The 16,507-nt window shown below is 34.5% G+C and overlaps 1 non-coding gene and 1 pseudogene across 1 annotated transcript; both read left to right on the top strand.

Annotated features, from left to right (window-relative positions):
* The first annotated feature begins 6,015 nt into the window (after positions 1-6,015).
* On the top strand, positions 6,016-10,982 carry LOC18042474 (annotated as a pseudogene).
* Positions 10,983-15,845: 4,863 nt separating this feature from the next.
* On the top strand, positions 15,846-15,984 carry LOC112098718. Its single transcript, XR_002905827.1, has one exon. It is a non-coding gene; the product is annotated as a small nucleolar RNA Z247 (small nucleolar RNA).
* Positions 15,985-16,507: the final 523 nt, after the last annotated feature.

Below are 16,507 nucleotides of genomic sequence, written 5' to 3'. Positions count from 1 at the left end.
AAACTTTATTTGTAGCAATATCAAAAATTTTACAAGCTGAATTATTCAAAACAGAAAGCATAGAGCTAGGTGCATAAGTGAGACAACTAGAATTCAAAACAAAGTCATTATTTGACAGCAACAGATACAATCCTCCTCTAGCAATCCCTTGAGCCAGATGTTGTTCCTTCCTCTTATCTTTTATGAAACACATATTGGCAACAAACTCAATAGTTACATCAATGTTATCTTCAAGCAATTTCGAAACACTTATGAGATTTTTAGTAAGTTTAGGAACACACAAAGTATCTCTTAAGTAAAAAGTTGTATTGCATGATGTTTGAAGATATGCATAGCCAATATGTGAAATATGTAAACCCTGACTATTACCTACAAGGAGCAGCTGATTACCTGAATACTCACTTCCAATTTGTAGATTTTGTAAGTTGTTAGTGATGTGATATGTGGCACCACTATCGATATACCATCCTTGATAAGCTATTGCTCATTCTGAAGTTGTAAGATGGGCAATTCTTGATGAGTTCTGAAATGGATTGTTGAAAGGAACATAATCCTTGTTGAATCAGTTTCTGCACTCAGCTGCAGTGTGCTTAGGTTTAAAGCAAATCTGGCAAATTACAGTGGCAGTAGCCTGATCCATAACACCTTTGCCATTAGTAAATCCACTAGTAAATCCCTCATTTTGACTAGGATTGCCATTGTAATTACTTCATTTGCCTCTCTGTGAAAAATTTCCAAATGGCACACCATTCCAGTTTCCTCTTCCTTATCCTTGTGAAAAATTTCTACCATAACCACCTTTGCCTCCAGCATATCCACCTCTAAAGCCAGCATTCTTGTTCCAATTATTGTTAAATTGACCACTAGTCCAATTGTTATTGAATTGACTACCTTGTTTCTTGTTATTATTAGATCTAGATCCAGTTTGAGCAATATTTGCAGTCTAGTTCAATATTTGCTTAGGTTTAAAGCAAATCTGGCAAATTACAGTGGCAGTAGCCTGATCCATAACACCTTTTCCATTAGTAAATCCACTAGTAAATCCCTCATTTTGACTAGGATTGCCATTGTAATTACTTCATTTGCCTCCCTGTGAAAAATTTCCAAATGGCACACCATTCCAGTTTCCTCTTCCTTATCCTTGTGAAAAATTTCTACCATAACCACCTTTGCCTCCAGCATATCCACCTCTAAAGCCAGCATTCTTGTTCCAATTATTGTTAAATTGACCACTAGTCCAATTGTTATTGAATTGACCACCTTGTTTCTTGTTATTATTAGATCTAGATCCAGTTTGAGTAATATTTGCAGTATAGTTCAACTTAGCTTCCTTGCTTGCACTTAACTGATTTGCCTCTAGACTAACTTCATGAGTTAATAGCATAGAATATGCCTCATTGATAGAGATCTTAACAAGATTTGCTTCAAGATAAACTACAAACAGGATAATAAGGCTGACCTAATCCAGAAATCAGGTGTGTAAGAAAGTCCAGAGAACTTATTGGATTACCAGCAATGGCTGACTCATCAGTAATTGTTTTTAACTTGCCAAAAAATTCAGTGACTGTCATCGAACCTTTTTTAAGGTTATTAAGCATCATTTTTCAGATGAATTTTCTTAGCAAAAGTTTCAGATCCAAACTGTTGTTCCAAACTAGTCCAAAGTTCTAGAGAAGTTTCAGAGTTTACTACAAGACTCAGAATCTCAATACTGATAGATGACATCAACCAGCTCAGTAGCAACTGACCCTTTCCCTCTCATGTAGTATATGCTGGATTTAGCTGAGTATCAGCAGAGGCGTTTTCAGTTTCACCTTGAAGAAATTGATCTGGATAGGTTTTTTATCCATCAAGCAAATCTTCTAGACCATTGGCTTGAACAAATGAAAGAATTTGAGACTTCCAGATTGTTTAATTCGAGCGATCAAGTTTGATCGGTGAGGTGAAAGTAAATGATGAAATAATTGAGTTTGTGTTTGAGTTTGAGCTTGATAATGCCATGAGAATTGAAGATTGAAGCTCTTATACCAAGTTAAAATATAAGAAAAGTGTTTAGCATCTGAAAAAAACAGAGAAAACGAAAGAAAGTTTGAAAGAAGAATGGAGAGCTTAGAATTAATTGTTGTATTTGTTACAAGAGTATTTATACTAAGCTCTTGAATATTCTGGAATCAATTCACGCGAGCTGAGCTTAGCTTATACGTGTGCTAAAAGCTTACTAACAAACTACAACCAATATAACTAACAATTACCAGCTCATCTAACACGTCAGCATAAGTCAGCAGCTATAACTAACTATAACGAACTACTCTTAACAGAAATGATGTCAATTTCGATTCATCAAAACCCTGACCCATTTAGGTTATTGAGCGAACAACTAATCAAAATGAGAAAGCTACAAAATACGTGACAATAAGAGGACAGCAAAGAAAGCCATCGGCTCTTGCAGTGTATTCTATTTTGCACTAAAAATATAAAACAGTGATCACCTCTAGTTCATCCAATAATCATGATTAATGCTGAAAGGAAAGCTTTATTAGTCTTTCTTTATCAATCTCGCCAGCTTTTGCTTTTCCTTTAGCATGGTCTTTGTTTGTATTTGATGTTCTCCAGTCAACGCAACCATTATTATTCTTGCACTTGAGCTTTAAATATGATCTTCTCTAATAAAAATTTGAGATCCTCTCTTGAATAGAGTATACTCTTGGAAAATAAGTATATATTATCATTCATGTATTGTCAAAATCTGAGCTTAAGATCCAACTATTTACAAATTATTAATTATTTTTGTTGGTGAAAGCAAATTGGTTAGAAGAATGTGGTAATAAGAAGATAAAAATGCTTGCTCAAATACTTTGCCGTGTGTTCTTACTTACAAATCAACCAGCTTAGCTTTTAATCACATATATAAGTGACCATCATCACTAGATTATCGTATATTACACAATAATCAAAGCTAATTATTGAAACCTTTATTTCAAAGAAAAAAAAATTATTGAAACCTTCCGAGTTTGAAAATGCCGGCAGCACTTGCAACATCCAGGAACCTTCGTGGAAGTATAGTTGCCGTCTTGCCGAGTACATCCAACTGTTCGATTAAATGCCGAAATGATTTCGAGGACCCACACGACCACGCAACAGGTTTTTTTTTTTTCTTTTCAATTTATTATTGGGTCCGCCTACCGTGCAACAGTTGCACCGTATCTCATTTTTTGTCTTTTTTCAACTCAGCCAATGGATCAATGGTTAAAGTGTTCAACGGCCAGGATGTGTTCAATTGGTTATTAACACTTAAGTCCCTACTGTTTATTAAAAAATCATAAAAGCTAAAAGTTTTTAAATATTCACTTACATAATTTCTGTTGTTTTAAATTTTTTAAAGTTTGATCCATTGACTTAATTTGATCATAAAAATAATTGATGGTGTAAATATAATAATGTAATATCACATAAAATTTTTAAACACATGAAAATTTGATAAATGTAAATAATATTTTTTGTTATATAATATATATTTAATGTAAAATAAATAAATTGAATATGTTTTAAGAATATTGGTTATTAACCTTGATACTTTAGAAAATTATAAACTAAAAAGGTGAAATTTCAAAATAAGAAACGTGTAAAAAGTCTTAGGTTGTAAAATTTTATTATTTTAATATTACAAAACTTTACTCTTTTATTACATTATTGTTTTTAGCATTAGTTGACATGTTAGTTTATTTATACATACAATATGTTAATTTACCTATAAAATATCAATATATATATAGCCCAACAAAGTTATAAAAAGATAAATAAAGAATAACATAAAAGGAAGTTAGTTTATTTTTTTAAGAATATTTCAAAAGCATTTGAGCTTCATATTTCTTGAGAATTATCATTTTTTTAAGATATTTGAGCTTGTGGATCTTGTTGTAATGATAATTATTATTTATTCTTGATTAAAAATAATTGAATAGTAAATTTATTGATTTCCAGATGCTCTTTCAAATATAGGGTAGTTGGTTAATTTTTATTGTATTAGCCTAAACTTTGTGATGATAGCTAATCAACCATTATAAAAGATCTACTGTGATTATTTTTACTCTCTCTACATCCCTCTAGACCATCATCACTCAAAAAGTTAAAGATCCGTTTGGCACACTATATTATATTATATTTTATTATATTTTATTATGTAATGCACATGTATTATATTATATTATATTACATTAGCAATATATTAAATAATTATAATAAAATTATACAACATTTGGTAATTGGTATTATCTTGTACTGCATTAATTTTGTACTAATATTAAACTAAAATTATTTAAATTTATTATTAATTATATTAAATTATTATTTTCATATTAATTATTTTTAAATAAATATAATATGATATAATAACATATTATTATAGTATAATTTATTTTTATATTTTTTATTTATTATAATAAAAAATAAAAAAAATAATTAAAATATATGTAATGCTTAATTAAGGCAAAATAATAATAATGACAGTGATATTATTTAATAGTCAAAACAAAAAAAAAATTATAAAGTTTAATGATGATGACGACGACAACATTAATATAAATATAATAATTAGAATAATAAGATTAATAAATTTATTAATATTAATAAAATAATAATTCAATAATAATTCAGTAATAAATTTAATATATTTTAAAAATAGTGACGGTAATAAAATCAATAAATAATAATAATAATGATAACTAATTAAAGCAATCATAACAATTAAAATAATAAATTTTAATAATAATAATAATATAATAATAATGACATTAATAAATAATAATAATAACAGTTAAAATTTTTTTCAAAAGTCATGTTATAATTTTATCCAGAGAAAAGGACCTATATATAAAAATTTGTAACTTATAGTATATATTCAGTTTTCTTATAAATACAAGGTAGTGTAGTGTAATTGCTGGAAAAAGACAAAATTCAGTGGTACCGTGTAACTGTTGCACGGTAGGCAGACCCTATTGGGGGAAACCTTAGGTGCAACTGTGGCACCGTGCTACAGTTGCATCTAGCCGTTGGATGCCAATGTATCCCACCAATTTAAGTGCATCCAACGGCTAGATGCAACTGTGGCACGGTGCCACAGTTGCACCGTAGCCTGATCCTTGTTATTGAATGTAACTAAAATGTAATTAGGATAAGCCTTCCGTAATTACATGATTGCTATGTATATAAAGGGTTCTTCGCGTAATGTTCTTGACAAAGCGCTTGTGTTTATTAGCTAACAGAATTAGCATTTTGATTGTTCGTAAAGCAATCGCAAACATGCCCTAAATAAAAAATCATTCTCAAACTATTTAATGTTCTCTCTACTATTATTGTTTATCAATTGTGATTTTTAAATTACAGTAATAAAATATTTGATATACAATTACAATTAATTAACACTACCATAAAAATTGCTTGGAAAGTCTTACAATTACAAGTTGAAAAATGTCGGCAGCACAGCACTTACTGGTAACAAGAAAATTCAACGAAATGCCAAAATGCCATTTAGCATTTAACCTGCGACTTTAACGCTATTTACTTATGGAGAATCTAGTTGACTTGGAAGCACGAGTCTTCTCCTTGTATGAATTTAGTTTGGCATTTTTGCATGATTCAGTTTACCCCTTGAGTCTCGAGATCACAACTGTCTGCCTCTTCATTTCCCTAATCATCATTCTTCCCTAATCTTTAGAGTTCTCTGAAATCCCTTTCTTCATTTTCTGTTTCCCTTGTCTGAATCATCCTTGTCCTCCCATACCTTCTTTGCAAATCTTTCATTGCACTCGCTTTTCAATTTGTCTCCTCTTCGCTTCATCTCTAGATTTTTCACTCCTTTCCCCTCCTTCTCCCTTAAATATTTTTTTCATCAATTTCATTCGTACAACTTCTTATTTCAGCAATTTATCCAAATTCCCAGCCGATTGATTAGCTCTGCTTAGTTTGATTAGTTTTGCTTTTCCCTGTTTTCTGAAAGCGGGGGGAAAAAAAAGGATAATGGAAATTGTTATCTCCATTGTTGCAAAAGCTTCAGAGAACTTGGTTGGTCCCATTTTTCACCCATTTACTTTCTGCCGCAGCTACAAGACCAACTTCGAGAAGCTGAAGAATGAAGTTGGTAACCTAAAGAATGCTAGAGACAGTGTGCAGCATAAGGTTGATGATTCCAGAAATAATGGGGACGGAATTCTACCGAACGTTGCGGAGTGGCTGATTAGTGCGCACAGGCTCATCAATGAAGTCGGAGAACTTATTGGATACAAAGAGAATTCAAACAACCGGTGTTTGAAGGGGTTATGCCCTAATTTGAAGACTCGGTACCAGCTTAGCAAGAAAGCAGTGAGGGAGGTGAATGCTATTGTTGAACTCCTTGGAAAAGGGAGATTCGACAGTGTTTCTTTCCGAACCATTCCAGAAGAGCCATGGCTTAAGTCTACCCAGGGTTTCGTGCACTTTCAATCGAGAAAGTGCACTTTGAAGGAGATACTAGACGCACTCAGCAACCGTAAATTCAACATGATTGGGGTCTACGGGATGGGTGGGGTTGGAAAGACGACGCTGGTGAAGGAAGTTGGTAGAAAAGCCAAGGAAAATAAGCTCTTTGAGAAGGTCATTTCTGCACATGTATCCCGAACACCGCAAATAAAAAAGATACAAGAAGAAATTGCAGAGAAGATGGGCTTGCGATTAGTTGAAGAGATTGAAACTGTAAGAGCAGGGAGGCTATATGAACGATTGAAAGTAGAGAAGAAGATCCTTATAATCTTGGATGATATTTGGGGGAGTCTTGATTTGGAGGCGATTGGAATTCCATTGGCAGATGATAACAGCGGACGTAAAGTTCTGCTGACATCAAGAAGTGTAGATGTGTTGTCTTGTAAGATGGATTGTCAACAGAATTTTCGTGTTGATGTTTTGAATGGAGGAGAAGCTTGGAGTCTTTTTACGAAGACGACAGGTGATTGCATAGAAAATGATGAATTGAGATCGGTAGCAAAAGATATAGTCAAGGAATGTGCTGGTTTGCCCATTGCCATTGTACCCGTAGCAAGGGCATTGAGAAATAAGAGATTGTGTGAATGGAAGGATGCTTTGCTAGAATTAAGAAGGCCTTCCTTGAGGAACTTCAGTGGAACACAGGAGGTGGCATATAAAAGTATAGAGCTAAGTTACAGTCATTTAAACGGGGAGGAGCTCAAGAGTACATTTTTGCTAATAAGGTACGCCTTCATCTCTTGCGTTGAAGACGTGCTCTTTTCTGGAATGGGTTTGGGTCTGTTTCAAAACATCAACACTTTGGAAGAGGCGCGGGATAGAGCACATACATTGGTTGAAAACCTTAAAAAATCTTGTTTGTTGCTTGATGGCAATACAAGTGAATGGTTCTCTATGCATGATGTTGTTCGTGATGTAGCCATATCAATTGCAACTAGAGACCAACATGTGTTTGTGGTGGAAAATGAGGTCGCTCCCCAGATCAACTGGCCAGATAAGGAAAGACTGAAGGTTTGCAGAACTATCTCCTTACGTAGGTGTAATATTAGTGAGCTTCCTCAAGAATTTGAATGTCCGCAACTTAAATACCTCACCATTGATAATGATCCATCTTTGAGAATCCCAGATAACCTTTTTAGTGGGATGATAGGGCTTAGAGTTTTAGATTTCACGAAGATGCATTTGCTGGCATTGCCTTCATCGCTTGGTCTCTTACAAAGCCTTCAAACATTGTCTCTCGATGATTGCCAACTAGGAGACATCGCTATTATTGGAGATCTAAAGAAATTAGAAATCCTTACACTTCGAGGTTCTAATATGCAGAAACTGGTTGAAGAAATAGGCCGGCTGACTCAGTTGAGGTTGTTGGATCTGAGCAATTGTTCCAAACTAAAAGTTATTCCAGCAAATGTGATATCAAGCTTATCACGAATAGAAGAATTGTATATTGGCGAGAGTCCCATTGAGTGGGTGAAGGTTGAAGGAATCGACGGTGAAAGAAGAAATGCCAGCCTTCATGAGTTGAATCATTTATCTAAATTGACCTCTCTAGAAATACTCATCCAAGATGCAAAGACTCTACCAAGAGACTTGTCGTTCTTCAAAATGCTGCGAAGGTACAGGATATCGATAGGATATGACTGGTGGTCGGGTGGCCGATCTTATGGGACTTGTAGAATATTCAGACTGAAGCTCACCAATGGTGCCAATATTTGCTTGAACGAGGGGCATATCATGCAATTGAAGGGTATTGAAGACCTATCTCTAGATGGATTGATCGACATGAAGAATGTTCTCTTTGGATCAGACAGAGAAGGCTTTCCAAAACTGAAGCGTCTCCAAATCGAAGATAATGGCAACGTTTCTTGTGTTGTTGACACAATGGATTGTACACCAGCTCGGACGGCATTCCCCCTCTTGGAGTCGTTATTTCTGAAAGATTTGAGTAACCTAGAGAAAATATGTCGTGGTCCACTCACAGCAGAGTCTTTTTGCAAATTAAAGAACATAAGGGTGCGAAAGTGTGATAAATTGAAAAATGTATTTCCGGTGGTCATAGTCAGAGCCCTTCAACAACTTCAGTCCATTGAAGTGAGTAGTTGCCAAAATATGGAAGTGATTTTTGCTGCCGAGAGAGGAGATGAATCCAGCAATAATAACGGTACTGAAGTGATTGAACTCACTCAATTGAGGACACTTGAGCTTCGTTCACTTCCGCAGCTTACCAGCTTCTGCACAGGAGATCTGCATTTTGAAAAGGTACGTGCAAGATTTTTGTAATTATTGTTCAATTCTTACGTACTTAAAAAGTATTTCTACTTTACCAACAAAGTGTTGGCTCCACTGGCAATGGAGTCCCCTTAAGTGGCTTGACTGGGTTTGCTCCCCAGTTCGAGTCGCAGGGAAGTCGTCTTTGTTAGGAGAACCTGTGCCTCCCGGTTCGAGCGGGGACTTCTAGTCTGGGTTGTGGTACGGGCTTAAAGGTGCCTCTCACAGTTGGGGCCCTCCCCAGGATACCTCGTGGATAAGACCAAAAAAAAAAAAAAGTATTTCTACTTTGAGAGTTTAGAGTTTAGAGTATTCATTGCCCTCATCACTTTTCTTTTAGTAACAAAATGTGAGTTCTATAAATCAGTTTATTTATTACTTTATAATATCCTTATAAACTTAATTGTCAATCTTTAATTATTCTTCTCATTATCGAATATTGAATTGGCTACGACCATAGATGGGTTTGGATGTCAGTTAGAAAGAATGAAAAAATTATTATTTAGTAAACAATTATTATTTTTTTCTTGTGGTTCAATTTTTTCCTCTTATTATTAGAGATTTTCTTCTTCCTCTACTTTTTTTATTTTTATTTTATGTGTATATGTTTAGTTAATTCACGAAAGAGACAGTGCATTTGATTAGCCAAACAAAGAAAATGCTCATAAGATCTAGAGTTTTTCAAGCCACAGTACGCAAAAATATTTTTAAGTGCCGTTTTGAAATTAGTAGTCCTTAACAACATCGTTACATACAAAATGATTATCAATGTTGACGTTGGAAAAGAAATTGTCCATCTCATGTTAACATAATAATATTCTTAAAAATATCTGTAGAGAGATGGACAAAACTCAAATGAAGAAATTTTATCCTATTAAACTTTATGTGCAATATAATCCATTCTTGTACAATAGTAAACTACATCCAGTTCCGTTGGGTTGGATGAATATTAATTATGTAATACCAGCTTACTATATTATTAATTTTTTTTAAATTCGTGCAAATTTTCCTTATTTTCATTTGTGCTAGCAATTCATTGTTAGAAAGAAGATCATATGCTACACACACACACACATATCTGGTCATCAGTGTTCATCATCAGAATGCTTTGTATTTACTTTAATGTGTGAAATTGTTAGAAAGAAGATATAACTCCATCTTGCTTTTTTTGTGATTGGTGATCTCCCAGGCCTTCCCCAATTTGGAACTAGTGTTGATGAACAGCACATAGGTCTATTTCCAAAAGACTTTCTTTGCAGACTTAAACGTCTTGGTGTCTGGCTTGATGAGTCAACTACTAATTTATCACTTGAAGATTTCCTCCAGAGATTTCACACCATCAAAATTCTTCTTATAGGAGGAGACGATGGAGTTTATGGAGATACAGTTGAAAAGGTTGAAAATGGGATGAAGGCAATCATAAGAGGAATAAACCAGTGTCGTGATCTGAAGCAGGTTTGAAACAAGAGTCCGCCAATACTAACAATTTGGAAATACTGATGATATCCTATTGTGACAATTTAATTAATGTAGTGCCATCCTCGACATCGTTTCAAAATCTAACAACTTTGACGGTAACGGGTTGCAGTGGATTGATAAATGTACTAACATCCTCGACAGCAAAGAGTCTGGTGCGACTGAGACGAATGCAGATAGGTTTCTGCATTATGATAACAGAAATAGTGGCAAATGATGATGACGAGGGAGAGAATTATGCAGCAAAAGATGAACTTGTTTTTAGCGAATTGAAGGAGTTGGAGCTTTCTTTTTTAGAAAAGTCTGACAAGTTTTAGCTGCTCGGGCAATAATTGCGCCTTCAAATTCCCATCTCTGGAAAGATTGGTGGTGGAAGATTGCCCCAATATGAAAATTTTCTCTGGTGGAGAATTAAGCACACCCAAGTTACACAAAGTGCAGCTGAACTACATTGATGAAAAACGGTGGGCTTGGGATCGCGACCTTAATACAACCATTCGATACCTATATCTTACAACAAAGGTACATATTCATTTACTATGAGATATAATTTTTTTTTTCCTAAAAATTACTGATATAACAGGTATATATAAAAAAGTAAAAGAAAAAAGTACATATTAAATTTTTTACAAATTCATTTTATATCTAATTAGAAAGAGAATGAAAAGAAGAAAGATGCAAAAGACAGTGGTAAGTTAAAATCTATACGTTTTGGGAGGTTTTGATTTGATTTTAGTGCTGACTAAATATGTTTTATTTATATTGAAATTTTTGTTAAATCATATTGGTACATCTTTTTAAAACATATCTACTCTGCTGTATTGTTGTGTTGAGGATTAATTGTTAGATAAGACATGGCAAAAAATAAATTAAAAAAATGAAATTAATTGCTTATAGAGAGAATTGACGGATTTCTGTGTCCTTAATAGAGGCTAATTTGTGCAATTTGAGTATGTGAAAACTGCACCTTCAATGTGCTTTTGCTCTTTGTTTTTCAGAGAGTCCAAACTTATGAAGACAATTCAGGCCAACCTTCTGTGCAGTATCTTGAGTAAGGCCTCGACTTTTTTCTATATATTAAGAGTCAGACAATGTTGGCGAGAGGGTCTTTTTTTTCTGTGTTCATTTCATTGTTATGTTTTTAGCTTTGCTTGAGTACTCAAAAATCCAATTTGAATATACTTTTATTTCTTATGGATGGTTTCCAAGAGCTGCCGTATTCAATTTGTAGGCATCTGAAAATCTCTTTAAGCCTTAAATTAATTAAAGAGATGTGTGCATCATATTTGTGTTCGTGCACCTAAAATATTAAATATTAAAATGTCTAAAATATTAAAGCCTTAAATTAATTATGTAGGAAGTTATGCAATTTCATGAAAATATCAAGAATTTATGTAGAAAATTACGGAAAAATAAAAGTTTACGGGGTCAATTGCTCACTGTAGGCATCATGTGGATCCTTCCTCGACCCTAGGTGAGGATTGAGGATTGTGGGTTAATCCAAAGAGTAAAAAAAAAAAAAAAACTATAAATTGTGGTATCAACTTTGTAATTCTTTGAGCCATTAAAATAAGATATATAAAAAATTGGGGTCCTCTCTTGAATAGAGTTTAAATTCAATAAATAAGTATACATTATTATTATTCTTGTACAGTCAACATTTGTATTTTTTTAAAAAAAATTATTAACAACTATCACTAGTCTATATTTGTCGAGTTGAAAACTTTGATCAAGATAGACTTGTTATAGTTCACTTATATTAGTGATCACGATTTTAATTTAGAGATTTGAGCCCAAGTTCCTCCATTTACGTTATTAATTATTTTTGTTGGTGAAAGCTAATTGATTAGAAGAATGTGACAACAAAAAGATTAAAATACCTGCTCAAATACTTTGCCGAGTGCTTACTTACAAATCCACTAGTTTAGCTTTTAACCACATATATAAATCATCATCATCACAAGATTATCATATATTACACAACAATCAAAACAAATCATTGAAAAGCTTTGAATGGTCTTCCAATTTTGAAAATGCCGGCAGCACTTGCAACAACCAGCGACCTTCGATTAAGCGCAGATGCCTAGTGTATCAAATGTTCGATGAAATGCCCATTTAGCTGCTCCCAACTTGGGACATAAGCTTGATTAAAGTAGTGCTATATCACTCAAATAATGTATCAATGTAATAAATGAGCTCTTTGCCTATAATCTAATGCCCGTGGTAATATTTCAATAATTGATCGATCATAATTATTAAACTTTAGTATATATACTACACTCATAACCTAAATCATTATACTCCTACCTTAAGATATTAGGCTTAAATATGCTATCGTTCACAATTATTCAATAATTGTCATTTAAGAAAGAAAAAAAAAAAGAAAAAGAAAGGCTTCAGTTTTTCTAAAGCGTTGGAGTTAGAAATATTTTCACCTTAGAAAAAAGTCATACAAGCTCTAAGTTTGTATATATTTTAAGAACAATACTAGTAAGTAAAGAATTATTTAATGATTTGAAACAAGTCAGCTGAGGCCAAGTGTCTTTATTATTTAGACATTTAGATCATGAATGGTAATCTTTTGTTTGAGCAATTACCTCAAAATACTCTCATTGTACGAAGAACGTCAAATAATCAAAACTAATCGTCATTAATTAAAAGCTATTGTAGAAAGCTAGAACGGTCTTCCAAATTGCAAGTTGGAAGATGTGGGCGGGATTAGCAACTGTCAGGAATCTTCGTCCAAGTTGCAAGCCACCTGCCCCGAGTCTCATCATTTACTATTTTTTTTAAACCTTTTTTACTTCATTTCCGTTTACTTTTGAGAAAAGGAAAATGCAAAGATTGAATAAGAATCACTTGTTTGAAAATTGAAAAATGATTAGAGGACTAAAATAAGACACAAAATTGATTTTTTTTTAAAAATTATATATATTCAAAATGATATCGTTCTGGTTTTATTTAAAGAAAAAAATTCGCCTAAAATGACATTATTTTAAGTATTTTTTTTGGCAATTTTTAATCAAATTTTATTTCAAGTATCAATCTTGAAAATTAGGTGAAGATTTTATAATTAGAATCACATGGGGATGGGGATCTCTTCGTTTTAACTTTTGGCCTTAATCAGTTTTCTGTGATATTTTGTTGACTGAAACGCCAAAGAGTTACGGAGTGGACCAACTGCTCAAATGTGAGAGAAACTTGCGTGGGAGCTGAGGTGGTGGCTGGTGGGATAATCTATTGGTGCTCGGCTCCGTGATGGAATAAACGAATCCCATCATGAAATCTATGGCTGGTGGGATAATCTATAGGTCTACTTATGATCCGATTTTGGGATTCTCACTCTTATCATCACCTCACATTTCGCACAAGTTTTTTTTAATTCTTCGTCCACTCTTTGCATTCATTTCAATGAAAAAGAAAAAGAAATTAATATAATTGAATACACTACCTCAGTTATTTTAGTTCTGCTGACTTAATTTTTTTAAAATATAAAGTCAGTGAATGCCGCTGTAAAAATCAAATAATTGGTTACCATTAGGCCAATGCACATCTCCCAACTCTGAAACTCTTTTTTCCATCTCAATCAACATACTCAATCGTCTTTGTTTGGGTGATTATACGACCAGAGCACCAACCACACATGCTTTCACCTGGTCGAGGTAAGAATCTCCTCAGGTCGGTGTATTATGAGCAGACACAATAATACGTAGGTCCTCTTTGGTGTATGGCTAAAAGTCGACCAGAGAACTGTTCCTTAAAGATCGGACACGATACCACATCTAGGCGATGGTTTCGCCATTTTTCGATCATGCGAGGAAAGGCACGATAACTGATGCACGATTTTCGCAGATCCTCTAAACCCATAAAGGCCCGAATATGGAGGACGTGGGGATGTTCTAGATACATGGGGAGGCTGTCTATAAAAACCCAAAACAAACAACAAAAGAAAAAAAGAAAAAAAAGGAGAAAGGGGGAAAACTCTGCCATTTTGGATTTAGAACTCATTTCCAAAAAGCTTTCTTAAACACTTCCTTCATTTTAGAATTGTTAGTTTTGATAGATTGATAGTTCAACGTTTTTTTCCCGAAACCCTGCATACTGACTTAAGCATCGGAGGGTTCCCACGGGAAAAATCACCGGCACCCCTAATCCATTTGTGTGAGTGCAGGTCAGAAGAAAAGGAGCAAGGTTAGTTGAGGTCGTTAAACCCGCTTGATTGGAGAGAGAACGAGCAGCTTCGTGCCTCACCCAGAGCAAACTTAAGTGTTGACGAGACAATCTGGTCAGCCGTCCACGTACGACCAGATTTCTACATTAATATTTTGGCGCCGTCTGTGGGGAGCTGAACAAAAAGCTACCATTAGCAAAGCAACTCATAGGGAGAAGTAGGCGTGTGGACATGGATATAGGAAGGAATAGTGCCCAGGAGATGAGCATGAGACTAGTGAGACGATCACTCTAAGAGAGAGAGAGCAAATGAGGCACAGGAAAGAGTGATGCATGAGTGAATGGAGTGGATGGAGAAGCATATGGAGACCCTCACCACCATCTTACATGAGCTGAGAAACGAGCAAAGAAGGGCTTATGATGCAAATGCAACCAGGGATGATGTTGCTATAGAGCCCAATCACCAGAGGAATAGAAATGAAGAGATCCCTTCAATAGGGGGACAGCTCAATAGGGTGCCTAACAATGGAGTTGGAACTCAAACTTTGAGAGAATGTGCGCACGAAGGGAGAGATCAATTCCACAACGGACGAATCTTGCGAAGTTGTAGCAGAGGAGCGATCGAACAAGAACGTGACCAGGTTGCAGCACGTGATCCTAGTCGGGCCTTGGAATTGGAGGGACAAGTATGGCGATTGGCACAAATAATAGACGAAATGCAAGGCAGGAGAAAGCCCCTCAGTTGGAGAATAATGTTGGCGATTGTGCTTGGCTTGATCTCATTCTTAGCTTATCGTGTTTCCTGTAGAGCACTATAAATATAATGATAATGAGGTGAATAAAATATAAAAAAATGTGCTTTGTTTCTTCTCCAAGTCTATCTTTATAATTTAAGTTGGTATCAGAGCATGGTGAGCTCCAGTTCTGTAAAATTAGTCAATATGAATACTGTAAACAAAACATCACAAACTTTCAATTTTTCGACTCCTGTCAAATTGGATAGGCATAATTCTATGATACGGAAGTCTCAAGTGCTACCTTCCATTCGTGGTAACAATCTTGAAAGCTTGATCAATGGAGCAAATCTTGTACCCACTAAATTCTTGGTGCAAGTAGAAGAGGATCAAACAATGATGACCGCGGAAAATCCAGAATATATACAATGGCTGAGACAAGATCAGTTTTTACTTAGCTGGCTTTTGTCCACTATGACTGAATTAGTTTTAAGCATAGTGGTGCAATATACAACCTTTTTTTAGGTTTGGAATGCTTTGGAAACATTGTTTGCATCTCTGTCAAAGGCTAGAATTTTGCAGCTTAAGATGCAACTCCAAACCACGAAAAAGAATGCTATGACCATGAGTGACGATGTCAACAAAATGAAAAATTTAGCTGATAGCCTCGCAATGGCTAGAAAATATGTTACTGAAGATGATTTAATTTCTTATATTCTTGCAGGTTTAGAAACTGAATACAACCCTGTGGTTGTAAATATTACAGCCAGAACTGATGATTTATATCTGCTTGAAGTGTTCTCTCTTTTGCTCAATCATGAAAGTTGAATGGAGCAACTCTCAGCTGCTGCAAATCTTGAGTTTGAGGCAGTTTCAATGCAAATTTTGTAGGAGCTTATTTTCATAAAAGGAAAGTTGCAGGAAAAGGTTTTATGTCAGGAGGTTCTAGAGGCAATGGACATGGTAGAGGCAGAGGAAGAACCAATTTTAGTCGCGGTGGAAATAGGCCAACTTGTCAGATATGTGATAAATATGGACATTCAAGATATCAATGTTTCTTTCGCTGCCTGTATGGCACTCCCTGTTGAAGAAATAGATAACGGATGGTATTTGGACAGCGGAGCAACACATCATGTCACAAATGATTTAAACAATCTGCAGATTAGGTAAGAATTTAAGGGAGGTGAGAAGTTGGTAGTAGGTAATGGGAAAACTTTAGCAATATCTCACATTGGCAGTGCACTTATTTATATTCCGAACCATAAACCATTGTTGCTTAATAATATTTTATACGTGCCCAAAATCACCAAGAACTTAATTAACATTTCAAAATTACTTTATGATAA

This window comes from Citrus clementina, unplaced genomic scaffold (assembly GCF_000493195.1).
Source record: "Citrus clementina cultivar Clemenules unplaced genomic scaffold, Citrus_clementina_v1.0 scaffold_5, whole genome shotgun sequence".
NCBI classification, from domain to species: domain Eukaryota; kingdom Viridiplantae; phylum Streptophyta; class Magnoliopsida; order Sapindales; family Rutaceae; genus Citrus; species Citrus x clementina.
This window is presented reverse-complemented; position numbering and strand designations above follow the sequence as displayed.